Raw genomic sequence first — 15,679 nt, forward strand, 5'->3', positions numbered from 1 at the left:
TATAAATATTTACAGGCTACATGGTGATGTTTTGATCCATAAATACATCGTAGAAGAGGAAATCATGTCGATTCATATACTTACAAACTCAACAACATATTTTTTTATAGTGAGAATGTTAAATGGTTATTTTTTTTAGTAATATTGAGGCATATGATTCATATTAACTGTGGTCACCTTGCAGTACAATAGGTCACCAGAACTTATCCTGAGGTCTAACTGAAAATTTCTACCCTGTGATCAACATCTTCCCTTTCCCCTTCCCTCCTCCACTGGTAATCACCATTTCAGTCTCTATTTCAATGAGATATAGTTTTTAGATCAGCATATAGTATATGTTTTCACTTAAATATAGACTCTAAGAAAATATTTTTTTAAAAAAAGAAGGAATGAAAATTTTTAAAAAGGGGAAAAGAAAAGTAGAGTGTCCTACTGTCCTCATATCTATAGGAGACTGGTTCCAGGTTACCCTATGGGTACCCAAATCTGTGGATACCAATTATTTTGTATGAAATGGCATAGAATCATAAATAATCTTGACAAATCCTATATTATGCTTTAAATCATTTCTAGATTGGTTATAGTACCTAATACAATGTGAAATAATATAAATAGTTGTTACTTGGCATTACTTAGGGAATAATTATGAGAGAAAGAATGTATATGTTCAATGTAGATACTTATTTTTGAATACTTTTGATCTTGTTTGTGGAACCCACAGATACTGATCTTGTGCGTAGAAAAGTCCTATAGTGTTTGTTTAAAAATGAGAATGCAAATTGTGTAAATATTTTACTGAGAAAAAAAAGCTATTTCTAACATTGAGATGGGTATTTCATGCAAACCTGTTAAGTCTCCCTGTTTCTTTGTGATAGTATTTGTTAGAAGTTGAGCAATTTTCCAGCAATATAGCATCTAGTGGAATATTAACAAATAACTACATTCAGATACTTTATGTCCATACATTACAATGCCATCACAATTCATTTCTGCCACAGGTTCAAGCAATATAAACTTATGCAAAGAAGCTTCTTTTCATATTCGTTGATTAGATCCTGATAAAGTCTTATATCTCTTTAAATATGCTCTTATTTGAGTTTATATGCACTTTATTTTTATACAAATGATTTTAAAGTCTGTTTTTGTTAAACATTATTTCCTAACAAAAACTACAGCTAAACATATGTTATATGTTAACAATTTATATTTATAATCTATATACTTATATCTGTGCATATATGAAGGGAGGTGTGTGGAGAGAGGGGGAGAGTTGTTAAACAGAATTCTTCTCTGGGTCCTCTGTGACATCGGACGTATTTTCCTCAGTGAATCCGGGGAAAACCTCTGGAAGGGCAATGCGTGGGCGCGGTGGCTTCCCTTCACGGGGAGCCTATGGCTGCAAAGGCCGTCCTTGCTCTCAGCTCTTACCTGAATTCCCTGAAGGGAGCACCTGCTGCCTGTACATAGACCTGGGTCTCACCTGCTGCGCAGTGTGTGCTGCCAGACAAGATGACCACCCAGGACTCTGAGCAGGAGCCTGCTACTGTCCTGTACCCATTTAGAGAAAAGCCAGCGCAAATGAAGATCCTTTTCTTGAGGATGACTCATTTCAGACACAAGTCAACTTTATTGATTTGACATTTGTTCTGTTATTTTTGTTTCTTTATTTTTCCCCAAAGTAACCTTTGAGAAGTCTGAAATCACCAGATGCAGTGGCCTCTACTTCCCTCCCTCTGTTGGCACCTTACCGCAGGGCTGTGCTCTGGTGTGGACGTCCCTGTCAGGCAGAACTCACCTTTATCTTTTCACTACTGAGCGAGAGGTTTTCATCTTTTGCCATGAGGTTGTAAATAGATGCCAGTCTTCTTTAAAACTGGGTCTATCTTCTTGAGTGTGTCCTAACCCATACTAAAATTCTGGTTAAGTCCAGTGCAGTCTATGCAGTGCAGTGAGAAGAGAAATGAGAAAGGTGCCCACTGCCCAGTCCCGTCCCCAGCGTGTTCATATGGCTTCCATGCCCAGGAACCAGGTCTCATGACAAAGCCCTGAGCAACAGCACTTCACAGGACACCTAGGTCCTAGCGATCCTGTCAGACTTCTCACTGATGCATTTGTTGTCTTCCAATGGTTCTCCAGACACTAGACTTCTGGGCTTCCTCTATGTTTGCCTGATTCTCTGACTTACAGATCTTGGTTTCTCCTCTTCCTATCTTTGACTTTTCTCTGAAGCCTGGGTCTGGCCAGAGATGCTCTATTTGCCCAGCTCCACCCTAAGAGATCTCTGCTTGGGCCAGGCCCTATAATCCTCAGTCATCTTGTGTGAAAAGGGTTGGATAAAAATGAAAGGCACTTTCAAGTCTATACTACATCTTCATGTTCTGTCTTACTTCAACATAAGGGGATTTAAACTTCAGATACTTCAAGGCAAAGAATGTTTTTCTATAATTATTTATTCATAATTAGTTATGAAGAGCCTACTAAAATAATAATGCAGAGCGTGACATAACAACTGCTGTATGATAATGATTCTTGAGGATGACTTTTGTATTAGTAATGGTGGCAACCTTTGTCCACTCTGTCTGTGCTGTTCCAGGAATGAATCAGCTCATTTAATTCTCCCAACAACCTTTTTTTTTTTTTTTTTTAAAGCAAGTATCATTAAAATGAATACACCAACGTGCAAAAAAAGTTTAAGAATCTTCCTGAAGTCATGCAGGTAGTAGTTGGAAAAGACAGGATTTGAGCCTAGTTAGTCTGACTCAATAGTTTACAGTTTTAACTCTGTTACTCTACTGCTTCTGTGTGCCAGACATTTTTTCATAAGATGGTCTGGCACCTATTCTAACAAGAAGCTACCAACATGAGATGATGTGATTAAAACCTTTAGGGAATCGTTACCTAGGAAATAAGCCTCATTTCCGGACAATTATTATGCAGTATAACCTAAAATACAATGTTCCTTTGGAAATTTTTAAGGGATAAATAAAATTACAGAATATTATATTTGTTTGGGGAAAGATTGATCATATTTAATGAGTATTTAATATTCTTGAATTTTTCACATTTACTATCTAACCTTTACATTTTAAAAGCCAATTAAGAAGCTTTGAATCAAGTGACTTTTTTTTTCTTTCTTTTTTTTAAATGACAGCCCTAGTCAAGCTCAGATTTAAAGAAAAAAATGTTAATGAAGACTTAGTATGGGAAATGAAGTCATCTGTTTTGAGCTGTTGGCCACTTTAAAAAGAAATTATCTTGTTTGTGTGATGCATGCTGGTGTCTAATGGGACCAGTTTTATCAAGGATCTATAGATTTAGAATGTAGATAATATAATAGGTCATTAAGGTAAATCTGTTAAATGAAAATCCCACTATAAGGCAACTCTGGGTGTATATTTTTCTATTCATATTTCAGAAAATTACTCTCATAATCCCTTACTGTACAAATAAAGATACTCAACGTGTCAGATAATTCCACCATAGGGGAACAAAAAATGTTATCTTGACTGAGATGTCAATAATTGTGTTTCTGTTGCTGAAGGCTCTTGTTCCCTGCAGAATGTTTTCTCGTATATGACAATAGTTATTTCTTTTGTGGTCAAAATGATTGTAATAAGTTCCTTGATATGTGTCTCAAGAAACATAATGTCCTATACAAACCATTTGCTTGAAGATATAATGCAAACTTCAAGGTCACAGAACAGACAAAAAAACTACTTTGTTTCAAAATGAGACAGTTTAAAATGACGTTTTAAAAAAGGGAGTCTAGCTGGGTGCCGCTGTGCATGCTTATAATCCCAGCTGCTCAGGAGGCTGAGGCAGGAGGATCACAAGTTCAAAGCCAGACTCAGCAACTTAGCAAGGCCCTAAGCACTTAGAGAGACCCTTTATCTAAATAAAATATAAAAAAAAGAGCTGGGGATGTGTCTCAGTGTTTGAGTGCCCCTGGGTTCATATCCTGGTACCAAAAAAAGAAAAAGAAAGTCTACTTTAAACCAATTGCAAACTGTGCATGGTGTTGAGAGGAACATAAAAAGGTTTTTATGTTTTGTTATATTTTGTTTTTTGTTTTCTTTCCAAACAACCTGTGATTTTGAAAGATCAAGAAAGTCCCGATAGAAAGCCAAGGTTTGGAATGGAAATTCCAAATACTAAAGAAAGATTAGGAACAACCAACAATAAAAATTAAAAAAAAAAAAGAAAGAAAGACTAGGAATGAAAGAAAACTGTCATTCATCATCTAGGCAGCAATGAAGAGCAGCTGTTTCAGATGCGCTTTCTTCAGAACTGGTTGGATTCTCAGCCATCACCTGCGTTACAAGTGCTCAATCTCCCTGGTTCTGCCTCCTCATCTGTAACATTATAGATTTTTCATTAAATGCTTTATTAATTTTGAGTTTCAAAATTCAAGCTTTGGTCTGATTGATGTTTCTGAATGATGAGGTAAAAAATTTACAAAAATTGCATAAAGATTCACTATTCCTTTATGTCCGCCTGGCCTTTATAAGAGTATTATTCCTAATGGCTCTGTTCAGTGTCGCTGTTACTCAGGTGCCAGGATGTCCTGGTGGTCTCCTGAAGTTACTATCTCATCTGAGTCCCTTAAGCAGTTGGCACAAGGGTATAAGAAAATAGATTTTTTAAACGAAACAAGAAAATGCACTGCAGAGTTTTGCAAACTTGGGGGCTCCTCAGAAGCTCTTGGAAGGCCAGGGAAAAGGCATGTCCCTTGGATTAACCTCTAGATGCTTCAGTTCAGCGATCTGGTGTGAAGCCCAGAAAGCTTGTTTGACTGAGTGTTACCCTCCCGGCTCCCTCTGGTGACTCTAGGGTTTATTTTCCATCAATCAACAACCACACAGCTTCTGGAATGGTCCATGGGGGAGATGATGGTAACTCTAGAGCAAGGAGGTAAGATCTGGGTCAGCGGGGCTGGAGAGAAAGCCTCAGGTGGAGCACAGGCCTTCAATGTGGCATGGTGACAGTGGCTTCTTATTTTATAAAGGCCGACACTGAGCACACAGGGTAACCTTGTTTCATCTTCCACTCTGCGTCAAGGGGTTGGAAAGGATGAGAGCTATGTGAAGGGGTTTTCTGGAGAATTTTGGAAATAATTCCATGGCTGCCTGAGTATGGGGTTCACTCAGTCATTACTTGAACGAAGTCGTCTGTGACGCTTTCACCAGAAAGAGGACACTGGATGGAGGAAGACATTGCCTTCAATTTGGGGCCTGCTCAGCTTGCCCCCCAGGAGACCCAGTGGGTCATAATCCCATTGAAGTTGGTTATAGTCCCACCGCATGATGGTGAAGCCCATTTTCCCTGAAGAAGAGATCAAGGACAAGGGTCATCTTAGGAAGGGGTACAGATAGAACTGTTCCATGACAGATGGCAATTGATTGCCTTTTCCTCCTGCTTGTGAGACAAAGAAATGGGGTCAATGGCATTACTGTGGTAAGTTTAGATATTAAAAAGAACCTTATTAAGTAATCCTACTTGTTGCAAAAATATTATATTTTACTTGATTCTGGTCTCTAAATTAGTCTCTAAACTGTATCTCATTCACTCTCTCCTTTCTACTTCATATTTGGGGACCTTTTTCTTTGGAGGTCTTGTGGGTTGAGCTCTGGGGGCTGCACACCTATCTTGGAGAGCTGTTTTGTATTGGGCAGTCACTGTAGCTGCCATGGAGAGCTGGGGATTTTAGGTACCTGACCAGCTGGTGTTCCAAACTGGGAGTTGTCCCAACTAAAGATGGCCCTGTAGGTGACCCAAGATGGAGGTGGCTGCTTTTAGTGGTGGGGAGTAAGATGGGGTCAGATGGGGGAATGGCACTGGGTGTTGTGTTCAGAGATGCAGCTCTGTGGCATGCAGTGTTGGGGCTGTCAGCTATCTTCTGAGCCTGTGCCATGTCTCCAGGTGTAGGCAGGCTGCCTTGTATAGGGGACTATGGCAGTGGCTGCAGAGTCCCAAAATAGACACGACTGGGGGAACCCCATATTAGTAGATGGGGATCCACACGGGAGTGGCGGCCAGAGTTCCTGAACATGGGTAGCAGCCAGGTGTCCTGTGTAGGATTGGCATCAGGGATTCCTGCGCAGGTGGATGGCCAAGTAGTTGTGGGTGAGTAGTTGGGGGTCTTGCTCTGATGCTAAGGCCTGGAGCACCAGGCAGCACAGCAGCCATGATTCCTTCCTGGGAGCAGCTGTGAGGTGTGGGGCATCTATCACTCCCAGTGAAGCAGTATTACCACTACTTGAATCACAGGTCTCTGAGAAACACAGAATGCTGCGTCCCTCTAGCCCGCCATCTTGGATCCACCTCGCCCAGATTCTTAAATACCTAGAATTGATAGAAGCAATTTTGGATAATGGAGTAGAAAACTAGATGGCTTAAATTCAGAATTTGTGCCTTTATTAAAATCATGCTAATAAGATGTAAAGGGAACATCAGATCTTCAGATCTATGCACCATGGTCCACAAACGTCATCCTATGTCAAGTGAGCTCAGATTGCCTTGGAAATATCCAGAGCCAAGAACACTGGCCCACTGGACTCCAAGGTTCCAATTCAGTGAGTCCAGCATGCTTTAAGAACCACAACTTTGGATATGTAGCCCAAGCATTTCTAGCGTGGTGCCCAAAGAGGCATACTAATAGACACAGGTCTGCATCATGGCTTCACAAACCACAATTCTGGGATGACTTGCTTTTGTATTTCCCATTGCTGCTGCTGCTGCTGCTGCTGATGTGATAATGATTGTGATGGATTATAAAGGCATGATGAGGTTCAAGCCCCTGGAAGTGAGCAGAAAGATGTGAACCCAAACTATGCTCACCTTTCCCATTGACCAAATGAGCTGTCCTGGGAGAAAGCTCATGGAGTACATGGAGAAAAGTTCTGTCTGTGACCTCCCCACTCGACCTGTAGGAAGAACAGGACAAGAAATATGTCCTGGAGCCCCAACATCATATAGTGAAAGACAAGAACTATGCTGAGACTTGAGAAAATAAGCTAAGAAAAAATAAGAAACAGCATAAGACATTAAATTTCAAACCAATAATGGCTGGTTAGGAACCCTGAACAAAAGGTGCTGTCTACACCTTGTAAAGCTCAGGGGAAAACTCTGCCTAAGACAGTCAATCCCCACTGACTGGCACCTGGTGGATTGAAAGGTGCACTTCCAGATGAGAGCATCCCATCAGAGCAGATTATCAGCATCAACAAGCCTGAGCTGCTTCAGAAGTTAATGCTTTTGAGATTTTGGAAAACACTAATACAAGGAAATGTATCTCTAACTAGTCAATTGTTTTTCTCTAATCCTTAATTTCCTCTGAGAGTTAATTTTGTTTATATTTATGTGCAGACTTCCCATGTGAGTCCTCTGCTTGGGGAGAACAGGCTCTCGCCTCCCTCCTTTTCTGGGTGATTAGCAGGTCCCAGGTGTGTGGCCCAATGAGAAGATGACCTCAGAGCTTCCTTTCTGTGTATCAAGAGATGGTTGACCACGTGGGCCCATCATTATAAAATTTCTTACCTATATCCAGAACCATAATATCTGTTTGGCAGTTGAAACACATATCACAAAGGTTCTGCAAGAAATATGTGGGACACTATTTTTACTCCCTTAAAAAGGTTATAATTACTTATAAATATAGGCTGAAAATTCATGCTCTTGGTATCAATAATTAGTTCCTTTACTTGCTCATTCAGCATTAAGTGTACACCTTCCACTGAGAGCTAGTGTGCTATATCTGCTAAAGATTGGAAAATAAGTGAAAACTATGACCTTAAAAGAAAAACCCTAAAGATCTACCAACAACAACAAAAAAAAATGGCATTTCAAGAATATCTTGACGAGATACATTGTACAAGCTGGGTCTCCTCCCAGGATCTATGATTGCATGAATAGGTTTGTCCATTTCCTATCAGTCCGGTCCCTCAATTGTGATGGCAAAGTAGGAAGCATTTGACCTATAGTTCTTGATTGTTCATTGTTAAGGTAGAATAACTTTCACAGCCAATTTTATTAACTTAGATTTTGATAGCTCTTGTATTCACATTTATTGTGCATGTAACTTACCTCTGTTTTTTTCACTGAAAAAGTGTTAGCAAAGGAGAAATCTATTTATTTTCCAAGCTAGAATCACAAAAAGCACTTATTTGCACATTGCTTTCTTGATATCCAATATCTACATTCGAACATGGCCTTATTCTCTTTTTTAAAAATTTTTTAAATGTTTATTTTTTAGTTTTTTAGGTGAACACAATATCTTTATTTTATTTTTATGGGGTGCTGAGGATCGAACCCAGTGCCTCATGCATGCCAGGTGAGCACGCTACCACTTGAGCCACATCCCAAGCCCCTTGACCTTATTTTCTCTAATGAGGTAAATGGCCTTGTCTTTACTTTATGAAAGAAACTTGGGGCAAAAATAATAAACAAACCCTGATTTGGTACATGTTACCAACACTTAAATGTAAACATTTTAAAGCAAAAGACATTCATAATTATAATGCTATTTTATTATAATGTAATAAAATGGCACAAATACTTGGCTTTTATATTTCCTTTTAGTGTCAAAGGAAAAAAAAAACATAAAACTCACCACAGTGTACGTTTTTACCCTAATTTTGGGCCTGGGGTGAAAACTTTATAAAATAATGTAGTACAAATAACAAAAGTTAGGATGATTAAAATGTTCAAAAACATGTTTGTCTTCACCAGTGAAGGGAACATGGGAGGTAGTAGATGGTGAAAGGGATTTTTATATGTGAGGAGCTTTAAAGACTAAAATGATAGATGAAACTAAATGTGAGAATGAGTTTTCTTTGTTTTCCTTCTCTACAGCATGAATACTTATAAAAACTGCATAAATGCTAAGAAAACAAATATACCATACAGTGATAAATCAACGTTAGCATTGATTTTTCAAAAAAGCCAATAGCTACTAAATTCTGTAGAGCTGTGTTTCTTTAACATGTGTTTGCAAAAGTTGGAGCCCTCATGACAAAAACTGCAGTAGACAATCTACCTGAGTTTAGAAAGTTTTCCTTCTGATTGTTTTAATTTCAGAATTGCTTTTTCTCTCTACTTTTGATAATGGGCTTATGTGAGTGCTACCTATCGGAGATTCTGAGAACTGGGCTCTGAACAGGGATTAGCTGTTTTTCTCCTTATTCTTGATATAGCCTCAATAATTTTATATCCCATTTTTTCAGTTGACTACACTGCCGTGGTAGTATTACCTATTAAACAATATTGATCCAGCACCTGGTAAACCTAAAGAAATAATGATGAATAAGACTATGCTTGGCCTGAGGAATCCAGAGTTTCTATAGATGGAAACTCCATTCTCATTGCATTTTTAACTTTGAATGACTTCTTTATGATACAGAAGGGGCCATTGTGCTCTGAGCTAGTTAAGAGTTTCCCTGAATGTTGGGTTTTGGTCCTAAGATAACCCATTCCATTTGGAATGCAATTTCCATGGAAAGGTACACAATGCACTTCTGAGCAGAACATATTAGACCATATTAGATCTGGAGTTAGATATTAGCTTTAAGGTCTGACCACTGAATTAAATGAAGAGATGAGTCACATGTTATTAGGAATGCCCCAACCCAAGCACAGACATCATAATTGGTTGCTATTTGCTGTTCCAATAGCCACAGAAACTGGATGGGAACAAGATATTCTTGGGAGGCTTTAAGAATCATGACATTTTTGTTCTCTGAGAAGATAGGGATACTTTATTTGATCATTAATTCTGGCTTTCAGATATTATTTAGCAGAAATAGTTGCGTGAGCAAATAAGAGACATTATTCTACTTTACTTTTAAGCTGGTACATCTAGTGCCTAATGGTACCAACCTGATAAATGTTGAATATCGGTTTATGTCATACGAGAAACACTTACTGGTATTATAGAATAAACTATGCATGCCCTTTCTGAGAGCACAGTGACAAAGGGTTGAGCTTTAATGAATCCCTATTAAAGTAAACTTCTCCAATGAACTCATCTGTCTTTCAACTATGGGCTCATTATAGTACTGTATCTACTGCCTAAACTTTAGTGCACAAGAGATGTCCATCGCAGCAAACTTCCTATGGTGAGTGATCCTACTCTTATGGTTTAAGAATATGGGTTTTCTGGGCTGTAATTGAGATACAGTTTTGAAGAAATCAGTGTGTGTCTTACTTATAAGTAATAAAGAACAAAAGTAGAACATGGTACATTCCCTAGAAAGCTGCATTTGCTTTATAGTATGAGAAACAACTATTTTTATTAGAAGCCACATAAAATGCTCATTTTGCAAAGATGCAAATTCATTTACAAGCATTCTCTCTATAATTGAGATTTATGCTCATATTCATTTTGCCATTGTGCCAAATGGTAAAACCGTGGTAATAACTTGTAACTCTGGAAGAAGTTGTAGCATCTACCACATTTTCAATTATTTAAGTATTACCATTTAGCATTTAGCTTGCTATCCTACAATCATATTTTGTTACCAATAGAATCAATGAAGAATGTAGAAGTAATGGAAAATTATTTTTTGCATTAAGAATTATTGGTTGTGAAAAAATTCTGTCTTGGTATATGGTAATGAATTGATTCTGCAGGTTAGATAATAGCCTACTGCTCACTCACTGGAAGCCAGTCCTCTAACCCTTGCATTGCTTTTATTTTAGTATCAATTAGAAAACTATATTTATAGCAATATTTATAATGGAAAAATCAACTTTTAAATGTTTAAAAGTTTTTTAGACAGTTTTTACCTGGGGACTAAATATGAGGCATTCTCTTAATGTCCATGGAGAAATAAAATCTAATGTGAAATATAATATTAAAATAAAGGAGGAAATTATTAAGAAATTGTTCCACAGGTGCCATAAATGATTTAGCTACTTTTCTAATGCAGTTTGAGTCATTTGGAAGACTGTTTGATAGAGTTAGCAAAGCAAAATATATACCCAGGAGAAATAGCACTGAGGCTTTATTTAATTTAAAATTGCATTACAAAGAACACTTGCACATTTAAATGGGCAGATAAAAGAATTACCTTGGGCATTAGTTCCTCTATGTTTCTCTAAAAGAATCAAATACCTTAAAGTAATTTGAACGAAGACAAAGTTCATATTAATTTTTATGCACCATTTATGCAATAACAACACAATCAAAAAAGAAAGGAGACCACATCAGCAAAACAGCTTAAACATTCAGGATGTGCCATCACACTTTGGTTTTCTGAGGCACAAAAGCTAGTTCTGATTTTACTTTTGTGTTTGATGGTCAGTCCTTAGTGTCAACAAGAAATTCCTCAGATTTATTAAACCATTTACCATTAGGTCCAAAATATGTTTGAATTTTCATGAACACTAACTTCATTAAATATTCTGTTCCTAACAGTGATCAGCAAAACTACCAAATGTGCACATTGCAGCACTTATTGTTAATTATCAGTTATTCCAATCACTGTCTTTACAAGAGACTCACCCAAGGGTCCATTGAAACATTGCATAGTTGGAAAATGATTTGTGTATAGTAATTAATACAACAGTAGAATATGAACCATTCTGATCAACACCTAATTGTATTTTCTGTGATGTCAGCATTTTATCTGGAAGACCCCAGTGCTTTAAATTGATTTTTGACTTTGTAAAAGGTGGTAGATTGCATTATTATTGACTTGAGGTGATTCTACATTTGGAGCAGTGATGCTAAGCATGCAAGGTGAAGAGGAAGGAACATAATGTTTAAGTTCTGAAAATACATAAAATAAGTCCCAGAGTCATATTTAATGTGTTAATGAATTATAATTATTAATTTCACTTTAGTTGATTTGTTAAGTGCTATTACATTCCCCTTAGAGAAAAGCAGAATTATTTTACTTTATGTTACTTGTCTATGTCTTTGTCTATGTGTGTGTGTTACTTGTTTATAACATTTTTATAAACTACTAAAACATAATCAACATTTTTTCCCCACATAATTAGAGGGTACACACTTAAGATTTGGTATTCTGACTGATATATACATGCAGGTATTTTTTTTTCTTATTCTCATTTTGTAATACCATGAAAGTAAAATTCGTATTTAGGGCTATTGTGTGTAAGGCTATAATTTACAACTCTTGCTATTAGTAATTCTTCAAAAGCAAAGGTATATAGTTCAGTTTTTAGACAGACTACAGAGAGGTATTGATAGGTGAACAGGTATAATGGGAAGGAAATGCCCTCCTCAGAACACTAAATAAGTATAATATATCACATCAACAGAATGAAAGACTAAAAATATACAAACACCTCAATAGAGTCAGGAAAGGCATTTGATAAAATTCAACATCCTTACACAATGAAAATGTTGACAAGTATACAAGTAACATACCTCAACTTATATAAGAAAGGCCATATATAGTTAGCCATCAGCTAACATAATCCTAACTGGGAAAAGCTGAAAGATTTCTCAATAAGATCTGGAGCAAGACAAGGAATGCCCACATTCATCATTTTATTCAACACAGTACTGGAAGTCCTAGCCAAAGCAATCAGGCAAGAAAAAAGAAGTACAGATAATACAAATGAAAACAAAGTAAGTCAAATTCTCACTACTTGAAGATAACATGATCTTATGTCTAAAAAACCCCAAAGATTCCACCCCCAAAAAAACAACAAACAGTATTATCACTAATAAATGACTTTAGCAAAGACATAGGACACAAAATCAACATGCAAATATCAGTGCCATTTTTTATATGCCAAAAGCAAATTATCTGAGATAGAAATCAAGAAAGTAATCACATTTACCAATGATATTGGGAAAAAATACCTAGAAGTAAATTTAACCAAATAGTTGAAAGATCTCTACAAGGAAGTCTATAAAACATTGATGAAAGGAGTTGAAGTGGGTGCTAAAAGTAGACATACACATTCATGAGTTGGAACAATCAATGTTGTTACTTGTCCATATTGCCCAAAAGGATCTACAACCTCAATGCAATCCATGTGAAAATTAACAACATTCCTACAAAACTAGAAAAAGCAATCTGAAAATTTGTATAGGACCAACGAAAACCCCAAATTGTCAAAGCATTTTTTTAGCACAAAAACCAAAGCAGAAATATTATACTACCTGATTTCAAAATATGCTATTAATTGGTAGTAATCAAAACAGTATGGAATTGGCATAAAAACAGACACATAAATCAATAAGACAGACAATAGTATCTAATGCATCTAAGAGTAACTGATTTTTAACAAAGTTACTAATAACATGCATTGAAGAAAAGATGGTCTTTGAAATAGATGTGCTAAGAAAAATGCAAATCCACATGCTGAACAATGAAATAGACTCCCATCTCTCACCAGTTACAAATTCAACACAAAATGGATTAAAGGCTTAAATGAACACCTGAAACTGTGAAACTAGAAGAAAACATGGGAGAACAATTCAGGACTGTGGAACAAGTAGACAAGATCTCAAAAGCACAGGAAACAAGGAAAAAAATAGACTAAAAAGATTCTGAACAGCAAAGGAAAACAACTGTCAGAATGCAGACATACTTATAGAATGGGAAAAATACTTGCAAGATATACATATCACAATGTGTTGATATTCAGAATACATGAGGAATTAAAAAAGATATCTGCATAACAAAAATACAGATAATTCAATTTTTTAAAAGAGGCAATGTACTAGACATTTCTCCAAAGAAAATATCCAAGTTGCCAACAGGTATATGAAAAAATGCTCAACTCCACAAATCATCAAGAAAATGGAAATCAAAATCATAATGCAATATTGCCTTCCTCCAGTAAGAATGGCTATTACGAAAAAAATCAAAAGATAACAAGTGTGATGACGATATGGCAAAAAGGGAGCCCTTGTACACTGTTGGTGGGAATGTAAATTAGTATATCCATTGTGGAAATAAATCTGTGATTTCTCAAAAATTGAAATACAGCTGTCACATGATTCATCAATCCCACTACAGTGTTCATATTTACAAGAAAGTGAAATCAGTCAAGGAAACATCTACACTGCAATATTTGTTTCACCATTATTCACAATATCCAAGAAGTGGGAGCAACCAAAGTGACCACTAACTGATAGAGAGTGGAATACTATTCTATCATAGAAACAATGAAATCCTGTCATTTGTGACACCATGGAGGAAACTGGATATGATTATGTTAAGTGAAATGAGCCAGGCAAGAAAGAAAGTATAAGAAAGATGAGTCTCACCTGATCTCACTCATGCATGGAATCATAAAACGTTGTTCTTCTAGGGACTCAGAGTCCAATGGTGTTCCCCAGAGGCTGGGGTAAGTAAAGATATGTTACATTTAGATAGATGCAAGACATTCTTACGTGATGTCACACAGGAGGATCACAATAGAGGTTTGTGTACTATTTCAAAAAAACTAGCAGAAAGAATTTTGAATGTTTTCACTACAAAAAAAGGAAAAACACTCAAAGCGATAGATATATTTAGACTGAATTAAGCATCACAAAATACAGACATATTTAAATGGTGCATGATATCTCATGAATACTATAACTTTTATTTTTTAATTTATCACTTAAATTAAAATTTGTAAATAATTAGATAATAAATAATTTCATCTAAAAAATGTGCAAAAAGACCAAAGGAGCCCTGACAATGTTACCAAGCTCTAATTTAAGCATTTGGACTTCTGAGTGACCTTGAGAATTCTGAATGACTTTTTTATAACATGATGATGACATTTGAAATGCTTTCCGAGGAATAGATGAAGTACTCAATTATGTTTTGTTTAATCTCCAGACATTGTGATTATGTTCTGGCAGGACGGTAGCAATTAATTACATTAGGTCAGCAAACATTGCCATGCCTGTCGTATCCACAAGAAGAGCAAGTCGGAATTTCAACAGCTGTGCAGTTGGCCCGGTGGGCATGGTGCCAGCAGCACTATATTTTCCTTCCTCTGGTACTTCTTTTCCACAGAGATCTCAATGAAGAAACTCTGGTCTAACAGGGAGTGAGTGGATGCTCTTCCTGTTCTCCTCTCTACTCCAGGGTCACTCTCAGAAATGTTGGGAAAACCAATATTATAACCGTAATAGACATTTATACTTATGGGAGAGTACATAGACACGCCTTTTATAATCTCAAATAAAGATTACATTCAAATAGATCATTGTTCGAAACAGAGCTCACATAATTTAAATGTTTTAAAGATATCTGCTAATAGAGCTAAGTATAATAATTTCTGAAATTTTATTTGCTTGCATTAGGAATGCATCTCAGTGGTAGTGCAACATAGAAAAGTTTAATAACAGAGTTCATCTGATCTAACAGTGATTCTAAATGTACTTGGGAATATTTCAGTTGTGCAGAGAGATTTGAGACTAAATTCCAAATCAACCCATCAATGTAGGTCACCCCTTTGAAGTCACTTGATGAGTTTGAAATAAAATCAATGGAGAAACCATTTAATGAGGGATTAAAGTACGTGCAATGAGCTTGAGCATAAATCTATAATTTTTAGTCCCCAGAGTACATAGTTGGGAGGACCATGATGTTGTGGGGGGGAGGTTAAAGTATAAATGTATTAATTCAGCAGATGTGTTGATCATTATTGCTTTCCCTGGAGAAGAAAACTGAAGTTCCCCATTTAGGTGGTTGTCCCTTCC

At 36.7% G+C, this 15,679-nt stretch overlaps 1 protein-coding gene across 3 annotated transcripts in view; it reads left to right on the top strand.

The window, feature by feature from the left end:
- The window catches only part of Fgf14 (fibroblast growth factor 14), a 629,845-nt gene that overhangs the window by 477,216 nt on the left and 136,950 nt on the right, over positions 1-15,679 (top strand). The gene's annotated exons all lie outside the window — the stretch shown is intronic.

Source organism: Urocitellus parryii, chromosome 2 (assembly GCF_045843805.1).
Source record: "Urocitellus parryii isolate mUroPar1 chromosome 2, mUroPar1.hap1, whole genome shotgun sequence".
In the NCBI taxonomy this organism is placed as follows: Eukaryota; Metazoa; Chordata; class Mammalia; order Rodentia; family Sciuridae; genus Urocitellus; species Urocitellus parryii.